Source organism: Meles meles, chromosome 5 (genome assembly GCF_922984935.1).
Source record: "Meles meles chromosome 5, mMelMel3.1 paternal haplotype, whole genome shotgun sequence".
NCBI lineage: Eukaryota > Metazoa > Chordata > Mammalia > Carnivora > Mustelidae > Meles > Meles meles.
This window is the reverse complement of record NC_060070.1, coordinates 120,985,192-120,997,636: the sequence shown is the minus strand read 5'-3', so window position 1 is coordinate 120,997,636 and position 12,445 is coordinate 120,985,192. Positions and strand designations below refer to the sequence as shown.

General features: G+C 54.7%; 1 protein-coding gene across 5 annotated transcripts in view; it reads right to left on the bottom strand.

Annotated features, from left to right (window-relative positions):
* The window catches only part of GRM4 (glutamate metabotropic receptor 4), a 117,641-nt gene that overhangs the window by 92,533 nt on the left and 12,663 nt on the right, over window positions 1-12,445 (bottom strand). The gene's annotated exons all lie outside the window — the stretch shown is intronic.

Below are 12,445 nucleotides of genomic sequence, written 5' to 3'. Positions count from 1 at the left end.
CAAAACATCATTTGCCCAAGACAGGTGGTAGACACAGGGCAATTTATTAGGCTCTATAATTCTCCATATGCTTGAAATTTGGGGGTAATACAATTCATGAAGCCTTGTGAGAGAGACAACCCCTTTCCTATCAGGCCCACGTTGGAGATGCCACTCATCCGGGGTAAAAAGCTCCTTTGTGAAATCGGCATGCACCCCACTTCCCCCACCTCCTCCCAGAACAGACCTGATCCTGGAAGCCACGCCCCTCACACCCACCAGGGGGACGGGGCCCAGTCCTAACCCTCAAATGTCTCGCCTGAGTGGGGGGAGGGGTGCCTTCCACCCAAATTCCTTCCTAAGGGTCCAGCCTTGCCCTCTCCCTGCTGCTCTGGCGTGGGCCCGGAGGGTTGGGTGGGGGTGGGGGCGGGAGGTTGCCCCAAGCAGATCTCCTGACAGTTCTCAGGACCTGAACTCAGAGGACAGGAGGCAGCTACATTGAACACAAACACCCACCATCCTGACCCTGACCAAGGTTAATGCTGCACGGCCTCTCAGAGAAACCACAGCCCCCTGGGGGGGGGGGTGGTATTGGAGAATGAGGTAAGTGCTGTCTCTCTACCCCGGAGCCCTGGCCAGAGACACCAGAGGACCATTAGGGCCCCTCGCTGCTCCTGCCCAGCGCCGGGGTGGGACTCAGAGGGCTCCTCCAGCGTATTTCAGTCATAAGGAGTTTTAAATTCCTCCTAGGCCCCTAGGGATGGCTGGAGAGCAGGCAGCAGGGCCTGGTTCCACCTTCACTGCCCCTTCACATCCTGCCTCTTGCGTCATCCAGGGACACCTCTCAGTGGACCCCAGGAAAAACTAAAGCCTGGGGAGGACACAGTGGGGGGGGGGGGCAGTGGCAGGGGAATGAAAGATGGGGGACAGGGAGTAGAATCCAGCCTCCCTCTCACGCATGAGCACACTTCCCCATAGTCACTGTTTCCTGAGCGCCTACTGCACACTAGACACTGTGCTAGTCACTTTGCCTTGTCTCTTTTCAACCTCACAACTGTCCTCCCAGTTTTAAAGATCAGAGAGGTTACGGGACCTGCCCGAGTTCACAAGCCAGGAGTGGCAAAGCCAGGATTTCCCTCCTTTGTTTTTTGTTTTTTGGTTTTTCTTTTTTCTTTTTTTAAGATTTTATTTATTTGAGAGAGAGAAAGAGAATGAACAGGGGTGAGGAGCAAAGAGAGAGAGGGAGAGGGAGAAGCAGACTCCCCACAGAGCAGGGAGCCTGATGCAGGGTTCGATCCCAGGACCTGAGCTGAAGGCAGACACTTAGCCAACTGAGCCATCCAGGTGTCCCACAATTGCCCTTTTTGAAACAGCATCACATCCCTGCAACTACTCGACCTTCCCACCACCCTGGGTCATGTACAGAGCCAGCCCACAGTCGCCTTACAGACAAAGAGAGCAGAGCCCACAGCCAGGCCCCATTTTCAATCAAGGGCAAATTTCTGGAACTATGTTGAGGTGGGAGGAAAATCTGAGTTGGGAAGCGGGGCCTGGAGGGGTCAGGTGCCCACCAGGGTACGCTCAGTCCTGAGACCCTGATGGCCATAATCAAGGGGTGAGGCAGGCAGGCGGCCAGAGTGGCCGTGAGGCTGGGGCACACTGTCCAGGGCCAGGTGAGGTTGGGGGCCATTCCTACCTCTTGGCCTTAACCATGGATGAGGCCCCCACATGATACAGAGAGAGGCCCAGGCAGAGCCAGAAAAGGCATAGGGGCGAGGAAGGAGAGCGATGTGGGGAGAGTAGAAGAGGGAAAGAGAGAAAGCCACAGAGTCCCACAGAATGAGGCAGGGGCTGGGGACTTGGGATGGTCCTGCTTCCCCGCTCCCAGCACAGCTCCAGGGGACCACTCTCCCCTGCAGCCCCAGATCCCGGAGGCTGGAGCCTGCATTTCATCACCTCACCCCAGCCAGGGGCCCCTGAGCCAAGAGGCAAGCGTAAAGGTCAACTGGAATATGAAGTAGAATTTGCCTCCTCCTCATTTCCAGCATGTCTGGGTCATAAAAATGCTAGTTTAATAAATTGGGAGGAAACCGAAAAAGCACACAGCTCATTCAGGGTTCAGCAGGGGGAGGTACGGAGAGTGTAACCCCTCAGACAGCGCGGGCCCCACCCCTGCTGCAAGGTGCAGCTCCCTCACCGGTTCCGCACCTGGTCCCAAGGCTGACACACAGAGCCTGGCACTGGGCAGAAGGGGAAGACCATGAAGGGTCCAGCCCAATCCTGCCCTTGACAAGCCCACGGACTTCAGGGAGACCCACAAGAGCCACACAAAGGACCCCACGTGCCCCAGGATCACCTCCGCCCTTGAAGCCTCAGGAAAGTCTTGGATTTGAGTCAGAGTTTGAAGAAGTCTGACTCTGCCCATCAAACATGGAAAGAGGATTCCAGGAGGAGCTCACGGCCAGGAAAATCCCCGAGGCAGGTTTTGGAAAGCACAGCACAGGCTCAGAGAACATGCAGGGTCAAGGGAGTAGCCTGGAGAGACAACCAGAAAGGCCACGGGGGCCATGGCAATCTGGTGGCGACCCAACCACAGGGGAGTAAACTCAGCACTCCTTCTGCAGGAGAGGCCCCGGGTGGTTGAGGAGTGGGGTCAGCCCGCCTGATTCAATGCCCTCATTCCACCCAAGGTCACACAGTGAGTTGGCAGTAGAGCCAGACCCAGAACACATGTCCCTGACCAATGGGAGGCCTCAGTGGTAAGAGGACCCATAGCCCTCCCTAGAGTGGGAAGCCAGAGATCACCCCAGCAGCCCCCCCACCACCTCACAGTGAGGGTCAGGAGAGCCCTAGGACCATCTCACTGGGGACACTCAGGTACACTCACCAGTCATCCCCCTGCCAGAAGGCAGCGATCCGCCCCTCGGCATTGCCCAGCTCCCCAGCCCACATGGCTCAGACCATGCCCCGCCCCCAACCCCCTCTTGGAAGCTCTGTCAGCAGATGAGGACGAACACTCCTGAGCCCTCCTGAGCCCCCACCACAGCACTAGCTCCTCACTGCATTATCCCACATCCTGGCCCTGAAGGTACATGTGATTCTGCCCATTTCACAGATGACATGAGCCAGGTCCAGAGAGGCAGAATGACCTGGGGCCAAGATCTGACCTACCTATGGTGTGGCTGCCTCCAAGGCCAGGGAGCGCTCCAGGCTGCCCGCTGCACCCAGGCATGCAGCTGCCACCTACAGCCTACCTGCTCCGTGCCACCCCAAGCACTTGCCATGCATTCATGCCATCTTCCCAGTGCCCCAAGATGTGGGTTTCTGGCACTTCACAGACAAGGAAACGGAGGCACAGAGTGGTGTCGCCAGGTGATAAATAGCAGAGCAGGGGTTTGAATCCAGACCGTCCGGCCCCAGAGCCCATGCCTTCACCACTGCACCCTACTGCCTCCTGGGCTCCCCGTCTGGCTGGCCCTGCCTTGCTCCTGTCTCCAGCTCTCCTTCCTCAGGCCAGGGTAGGGGGTGGGATGGAAAAGGGATAGTGGGGGCGTGGGTGGGAGGAAGCCAGCAGACTCCGCCCTGATAGGTCTTCCCCCATCAACTCTGTGGCTCTAAAGGACCGTGCAGCGACCACTTGCCTATTTTACAGGTAGGGAAACTGAGGTCCTAAGAGGCCCAGTGATTGCCCAAGGTCATCAGATTCCTGCTGACCCCCCTCCCACAACACCTTTTGCAGTAATAAGGATCAGGATGTGGGTTTTGGAATCCCCTTGGTCCCCCTCTCCCCGTTCCCAGGGCTGTCTTGGTCCTCTCTCTTGAGTTCCTAGATCAATAACCAGGGAAAGTCCTGCCCCAGGGCCTTTGTACTTGCTGTTCCTTCTACCTAGAATACTCTTCCTCCAGATATCCACAAAGCAATTCCCCCTTACTCTATTTGAGCTTATGCACAAATGTTCCCTCTCCAGGAAAGCCACCCTCAACCATCCCATCTGAATTGGCTCCCCCTCCCTCACCTCTCTAGTGACATCCCTGCTACGTTCTGGAAGGAACTGCCTCTCCCCAAGAGATATTTATCTGTTTTACCAGTTCACTGCTGGCCTTCCCCCTCAAACACACAAGCCCACTATTTTGTGTCCAGCTTTATAAAGATGCTTGGAGTGGTAGTTCTTCACCTGGGCTGCGTGGGTATCACCTGGGGACCCCAAGCCCCATCTCAGACCAATTATCTGAATTCCAGGGGTGGGGCGCAGGTCCTAGGATTTTTTTAAAACTCCCCAGGTGATTCCAGTGTCTGGCCAGATGGAGGAAACTGTTCTGATGGTGCTGGGCACAGAGGAGCTGTCCAATACGGAGCCAGGGAGTGAATGAGAGTGAGTGAATTAATTTTTACAGATGGAAAAGCCAAGGTCCAGGCAGGAGAAAGAGCCAGATGCTACCAGTCGTGAACTTGATCCTCCCCACCTCAGCACCTCTGCAAAGCCCCACACCTCACCCAGGGGCCCCGTCAGCTCCTACCGGGACTCCAGGAGCCCACCAGGCCTCCCTCCCTCAGGCATTTCTAGGAAGTCGCCCCAGAGGCCCCACTCCCTCCTTTTAGTTTCACAATAATATGCCTGTCTGCCAGTCCAGTCGCCAGAGCCGAATCTTGCCTTCCACCCCCAAACCTCCCGTATTCAGAGCCAGTCTGCAAGGCCCAGAGTGGGGGGGGGGCACCTGAGAGGCAGCAGGCTGGAGAGGACTGCAGGGTGGGTGGCGTGCCCCCTGGGGAAGCCAGGTGGGTGGGGAAATACTAGGCCAGCTCAGAGCACTTGATCTGATGGCCAGCGATCCCCAAGCAGGTGCACATACACAGGACCGGCCTTCAGGTCTCATCAACCCCCTGGGGGCTGAGGAATCAAATTCGCTAGTAAACTCCCCCAGGTAACTGTGATGAGCAGCGGGGCTTGAGAACCACTAAAGCCACACAGTCTCTCCCCCAGCAGCCCTACCCACCGGCCTTCGACCACCTCTGTCTCTCCAGTATCTGACTGTATGCCGAGGCTACCCCTCCACCATGGGCAACGTCCAGGTAGCTTGGACAGAGCTCTGAGGGCACAGAGAGAACAGACAGGAGTGGTTGGGGGTTGGAGGGATGTGGGGGGGCTGCAGCTTCTTCCCGGTGCCACGTGTCCCCCCCCCACACCAGCCTCTGCTCTCTGTGCAGAGGTCTTGAGGTCTCCCTTCCCGGCCTCTCCCCACAGAGGGACACCCAGTGCTTGGGGGCAGGAGGGAGGCGGTAAAAGCAAAGGCTATGTGGTCCCCACCTAGGACAACAGGCCCTGACTGTCACACTCAGCAAGAGCCCCTGCCCACACCTCTCCACTCCTTCCCCAGCCCTCCTCCAGGGGCCCAGCACCCCACAAGCACAAATATCTGTCAGAACACCAGCGTCCCCTAAGCCCCTACTCTGGCCTTTGTACACATCAGCACCTCTGCCAAGTGGATCCCAGCGTGGTGTGGGTAAATGGAGGCTCAGAAAGGCCGCACAGTGAGTATCAGGCCAGGTCTCAAATGCAAGTCTATCAGAACGCCAAGAGATAGGAGTGCAGGAGGGCTCGATTCAGGGCCAAACAGCCTGGGTTCGTATTCCAGCTGTGTGACCTGGGGCAAGCTGCTTAGCTTCTCTGAGCCTCAGTTCTCCATCTGAACAACGGGGATAACAGCTGTACCCTCGGGGTTACTGTGAGGATCAGGATGAGCCCTGGCACAGGATATGGGTTATGGAAAAGTTGTGATGACTACAACTCACACCCCTCCTCGGGAGGGTCCCTCCTTCACCCCCAAATATTTATTGAGGAAGCTCTGTTGGGACAAATCTCTAACAACAGCCTCAAGTGGCACAGGGTTACATACCCTCCAGCAGGGAACAAAGCTTTAGGAATTCTGTAGGTGGGGGAGGAGCTGGAGCTCTTTGGGGGGTGGAAATACATCCAAGGGGCCCTGGGGTCACCAAAGTTGGGGGTGTGTGTGGGCACTGGTGGGCACCTGCTTGACCCAATGGTAAGACCGGCCAGGATGCACACATCCCCACAACCAGGGACTTACACAGCACTCTGCGAACCATGGTGACCCTGCTGATGTCCCAGAGTTTGGGGGCGACATGGGGAAAGGAGATGCCTCACTCTCCATGACTTCATTTGGCTGAGATTCCCGAGAGCCCGCTATGGGCTTGGCACCAACCAGGGGTGCTGTGGGTGCTGCTGAGAGTCTAGCGGGGTCAGCTGCTACCCTCGGCCTCACCGACTCAGTTCCCAGGTGTCAGTTCCACAGCCTGACACCAGGCTGGCTCCGTTGGTAGAACACGTGACTCTCGATCTCGGGGCTGTGAGTTCCAGCCCCATGTTAAGATTATTTAAAAGTAGACATAAAAGTAGAGTTCACTTAAAAAGTAAAATCTCTGGGGCGTCTGGGTGGCTCAGTCAGTTGGGCACCTGCCTTCAGCTCAGGTCATGATCCCGGGTTCCTGGGGTCAATCTCCGCATCAGGCTCCCTGCTCAGCAAGGAGCCTGCTTCTCCCTCTCCCACTCCCCCTGCTTGTACACTCACTCTTGCTCTGTCTCTCTCTGTCAAATAAATAAATAAAATCTTTAAAAAATAAAATAAATAGGGGTGCCTGGATGGCTCAGTGCGTTAAAGCCTCTGCCTTTGGCTTGGGTCATGATCCCAGGGTCCTGGGATCAAGCCCCACATCAGCTCTCTGCTCAGCAGGGAGCCTGCTTCCCTCCCTTCTCTCTTTGCCTGCCTCTCTGCCTACTTGTGATCTCTGTCTGTCAAATAAATAAATAAAATATTTTTTAAAATAAATAAAATAAAATCTTTAAAGAAAAAAAAAGAATAGTCCTAGACAATACCTAAATGTCGGCCTGGTATATACCCACAAAACTTTATTTATGGGCTTTGAAATTTGAATCCCACGTGATATTCCTGTGTCGTGACATATGATTCTTTTGATTTTTTTCTTCAACTACTTCAAATACCAAGGCTATTCTTAGCTCATGGGTCACATAAAAATGGGTGGTGGGCCAGATTTGGCTCTTGAGCTATAGTTTGCTAACTCCTAGTGTAGAGGGGGGAAGCCAACAGCAAAGAGGAAAACGAGGAAATACAGACAGAAGTACAAACTGTGATGAGTGCCATAAAGGGGAAAATGGGCAAACAAGATAGAATAATTGGGAGAGGTAGGGGGCTTCTTGGAAAGGAGTCCATTTAAGCTTAAGGTGGGATGAAAAGGATCTAGCCTCGGGGCGCCTGGGTGGCTCAGTGGGTTAAGGCCTCTGCCTTCGGCTCAGGTCATGATCCCAGTATCCTGGGATCGAACCCGGCATCAGGCTCTCTGCTCAGCAGGGAGCCTGTTTCCTCCTCTATCTCTCTGCCTGCCTCTCTGCCTACTTGTGATCTCTGTCAAATATATAAATAAAATCTTAAAAAAAAAGAAGGATCTAGCCTCATAGAGTCAAAGGAGATTCCATATAGAGGGAACAGCAGGTGCAAACGCACTGTGGTAGGGAAAACAGTGTCATGAAGGAGGATAAGGAAAACCGTATGAGTGTGTAGAGTACATCCAGGAGAGACAAAAGATGTGGTTGGGGTGCCAGGTAGCACAGAGCCTCTGAGACAGGCAGGGGTGTGGAGGCTTGCATTTTAAGCCAAAAGCAATGAAAGGTTTAAATAAGGGTGAGTAGAATTAATCCAGCTTTTAGAAAGATCACTGTGGCCTCTGAGCAAAGGTTTGGCTGTGGAAAGGCCCATTTGGAAGCAGGGAGAAGAAGAGAAGTTTCCTGCAATGGTTTGGGGGAGAGGCCCTAGGGGTGGAAAGGGTGAGGGGTGCCACATCCAGGACACGTTCTGAAAAAAAAGCCTGTAAGGTTTGCTGACGGTAGAAAAAGGGTGGTCAAAACTGTCGCCAAGTTTTTTGGCCTGGGTGCTGGAAGGAGGAAAGGGTCTTCAAGGGAGAGGGGCTAGCTGTGGGAGGGGCTAGCTGTGGGAGGGACTCTCGAAAGTTCTTCCTGGTTGTGCAGTGAAAACACTTCGAAGACCCAAAGCCACATCCTCAAAAGAACATCTCCTGTTATCTAAGCCACAAAGTTTCCCCCCGAGTCCTGGGCCAGGCCCTAAGGAGCAGAACGAGCCAAGCACCAGACAGGCTGCTTTTTCCAAAAGCAAGCCACAAACCTTTATAGCTCTCACAGCTCCGCGTGGGTCAAGAGCATCACCAGGCTGGTGGGGGTGGGGTACACGGAAGGGGTAATAGGCTCACCAGCACCCTGGCCCCGCCTCTCTTCTAGGAAACTGGGGCACCTGCTCATCTCCACCCTCCTCCTTCCCTCCCCCCCCCCCCCCCCCCCCCCCCCCCGCTCACTGGTGTCCCCTCCGCCCCCTTCTCCTGCCTGCCCGCTCCTACCCTCCCTCCACTGCCCTTCCTCCCATGCCCCACTGTGTGACAGCAAGACACAGCTCCGTATCTAAAAGTTCAGTTGGCTGCTCAGTCTGCAAGAGGACAGGAGAGGCCCAGCAGATGGTGGGGCCGCTCCAGGATCAGTCTCAAAGGTCACCGTCTGTCACTGCCCACCCACTCCAGCCTCTTCCACATCAGTGGAGTGTTTCATGCCGATCTCAGGCCGGGTGACAAGCTGTGCAGTAACATTTCCTGCGGGCTGACTGTGTGCCAGGCACCGTGCTAGTTCCTGCTGTGGACATTAACTCTTAATTCTCTCCCCTGGCCTACGAGACCATTCCCATCCCCATTTTACACATGAGGACACAGAGGCACAAGCAGGAGAAACCATAAGCCGAGGTGGCAAAGACTATCTGGTCCTAGCATCCAGATTCTTAACCACTATGCTGGATAGAGACCCCCCTCCCCCGCCTTCTTCAAGTCTCAGCTTTTCTGTCTGTTGCAAGAGAATGAGGGACTCAATGCAGTGATTTCTGGATTGTTCTAGCTCTTACAAGTCTGAGATTTGAAAACTGCTTCCTTCCAAGGCACCTGATATACTCTTTCTCCCCCAAACAAAGGCTGCTCTCAGGAAAAGATCTTATTGGATCATTCACACTATGGTGTAAATGACCTATAGGGTGAACAGAAGTGAGGGAACTCTGGTGGAAAGAAGATTCAAACCCAGACCGAACCTGGGCTGTCCCAACACAGCATTGTGCCCGTCACAGCCTTGGCCTTTAGGATCTCTTCCAAAAGGTATTCTTTACACCCATGAATATTCCCCATCCCGGGAAAAGAGAGCCAAAATGAAGATGAAGGAAGAGAACAGGAAGAGGAAATACGGGATAGAAGGTGTCAAGTCAGACTCATAACTTCCCAGAGTCAGAGCTTCTGGTCCCCATGAAGGCCTGGGTCTCACTTCCAACCCCGTTTATTGGATGGGCCTTCCAAAAGTCAGGTCTGGGAGCTGGGGACCAGACTTCCAGCCCTGCCCTGTCATTTAATCAGGGCTCAGATCCCACATTGGCACGGTGGGGAGCTGGCTCCTCCCAGCGCTGCTAGTTTTGAGTCTTGCTGACCCCGACAGCACCCCATTAGCTTTCACCCTGGAGGAAATCTCGTCTAGCGGCCCCAAGTCCAGAGCTTCTCTCAGAGCCGCGCCCAGGAAGTTGACCTCTTGGAGGAAGGGGAGCTATAATCAGAGCCTCTGGTGGAAGTTGCCAGCAGGCCCCACTCACTGGCCATGGCAGAGCCGGGCTGGGGCTGCAGCAGTCCCCTTTGAAGGAGACCTGACCCAGCAGCTACCCCCGCTGGGGCACCCCTCCCTCACACTCTCCAGCCAGGGGCCCCAGCTCCCAACCCCCACCACCAAAGTTCAATATTTTTGCCTCTGTAAGTGGCTTTCAAGTTTCTCACCCAGCTTCTCATTTCTATCAGTTTAATGATTGAGAAGCCGTCTTGTCGCCAGCCTGGAACATAAACGCTGTTAAAAGGAACCCAGGGAATACAGACCACAGATGACTGCCTTCCACTGGTTCTCTCTCCCCAACTCCCCTGCCCGGCCCGGCCCTCTCCAACAAGTCCCCCCTGCCCCCCATCCCTTCTCTCCTCCCCAGGCCTCAATGTCCCAGGCCCATCTGGCTTTCCGTGCAGATACTCTTGACCCTCGGCCCCAACCCACTCATTTCTCTGCAGTCCAAAGAGGCACAGATGAAACCGAGGCCTCAGCCAGGTTCCTAGGTGACCAGATGCGCAGAGAAAAAGGAACGTCTGGGGACCCCTAGGCTGGTGAGACACCCTCACCCCCCAGAGACCTTTCCCCAGCCAGAGAGGTACTAGCACAGAAGTCACACTGCACTCCCATGTGGGGTCCCTGGATGCCTCACCCCAAAACATCCATGTTTCCAAGAACATGTTTCAAGCCCTAACACTCACAGATACCCTGCTTGGAGCCTCTACGCCATGTCGCAACGCCTCTCCACTCCTCTGAGCCTCCCCACCTCCCTATGAAGAGGGCACTGCCTCTCCCCTGGGAGATGATGGCAGGGGGGCACTCACTGAGGTCACAGCCATGAGGGCCCCATCAGGCTGTCTTCTGAAACACCCAGAGTCACCAAAAGGGTTTCATAAAAAGCTCCACTAAGGAAACTGCAGCAGCCCTACCTGGAGTCTTGGCCTTCTCCAAGGCTGGGGTCTAGGCCCCACCCAAACAGGCTGACAAAGAGTCTGGGGCTCATCGCCTCTGCTGATGGCCCCAGGTGGCCTCTCCTCTCAGGCCTGGGACAGGCCGGCTGGAGCAATGAATGACTCAGCTAGCCCAAGCCACCTCCAGGCCCTGGCCAGGGCAGCTGAGCCCTGCTTCCTCCTCCCCTCTGGGTCTCTACTCCTCAGTCCAAATCAGGACAGGTGGGAGAACCAGAGCAGGCTACCTATTCCCAAACAAGCTAGGAGGAATGACCTCTGGCAGCCCAGCTCCCTAGGGGTTGTTCCAATTGTCTACGGCAAGGGCAAGGTTTCCTTCAAGCTTTCTGTTTCGTCTTAATTTGGTATTCTTCATAATGCATCCATTTGCTCGAAAATTAAAATAGCGTTTCCATCTGGATCATCGCGTAAAACCAACACTCCAGGAAGAAGGCACATAGGTGAGAACCACAGGGCACATGACCCCCCGCAAAGTCCCAACCCCCACCCCACGCGGTGACAGGACAACTCTAGCCCCCTTTCTTTCCCACCCACCTCCACCCCCCTGCACAACATGGCGGCCTTCTACACCATTCATCCCTGCTTCTACCGAGGCCCCTAGAAATGCCTGCCAAGTACTACGTATCATGGGACTGGACAAACAGGCTCCAGAAAGGCTGCAGGTGGGAGAGTTCCAGCCGTAATACTTCCCACTCAGCATGACCCCAGACAGCCTCTCTCGGCCCACCGAGACTAACTCGGGAGACTTTGAGGAGGGAAGGGGACATCTCCAGAGGTTGAGATTGTGAAGGAGGGACGCAGGGGTTCCCTCAGTGCATTCCTTCCTCTTCCTCCAGCATATTTTCCTCCTCTCTCTCTCTCTCTCCCTCTCATTCTCCCCCCACCCCTTAAACACACACACGCACACGAGCACATGCACACACAAACACACAGAGCAAACAAGGCAGGCTCCAAGAGAAGAGCGGCTCATAATTATTGGTAAAATGCTTGTAATGTTTTTCTCTCTACCCGGTAGCTTTCGGTTGTTTTAGCAGCTTAGCGAAGCACTTGGCTCCAATTGAATTGCAAATCAGCAGCTCTTGCCCCAGGAAGAGAGGAAGGGAGGTAGCAGGAAGGGGGCAGGGAAGGATTCCAGAAGGGAAGGGAGAAAGGTGTGCAAGAAAGAAGGGCAGAAGGAAGGAAATGAGCAAGGGAAGCTTGGCTCTGTGCGGGGAGCAAGAAGAGAACCAAAGACTGCCTGCCCCTGCCAGGCCCTTTCCCTGTCCTCGTCCATCCTCTGCAGGTGCCATAGCCCAATGCTCCCTCCAGAAAATCAAGACACATTTTATAACATAATCTTGGGATGGCGTGGGAGGGCCACACTGGGTTTTCTCAACTACTAGAAGAAAAACATATCTTTCTTGGGAATCGCAATTATTTGAAAACAACATCAAAACAAAAGTCTTGCTTTATGTCTCTGGCAATCTCCAACATTCGTATTTCCATTCGGCCTACCTTTTTGACCCTGTTTCCTTTTCTGTCTACCCATCTTTCTACGTATCCATCTGTCTGTCTCTTTTTATATGTCTGTCCACCTATCTCCTCCTCCCTTCTGTTGTTCACCAGCACTTCCTTTTCCTCTCTTGGTTCAGAATTCCCCACAGAGGAGCTGAGTTGATCAAGGAGCTCCGGGCAGTGTTTCAGCACCATGGCCAGCACCATAGAGCTGGGACCCTCCCCAACACCTTCATGTGGCTGAACCTAGCTCTGACCACAGATTCCCAGATACTGCTCCCAAGGGAGGAA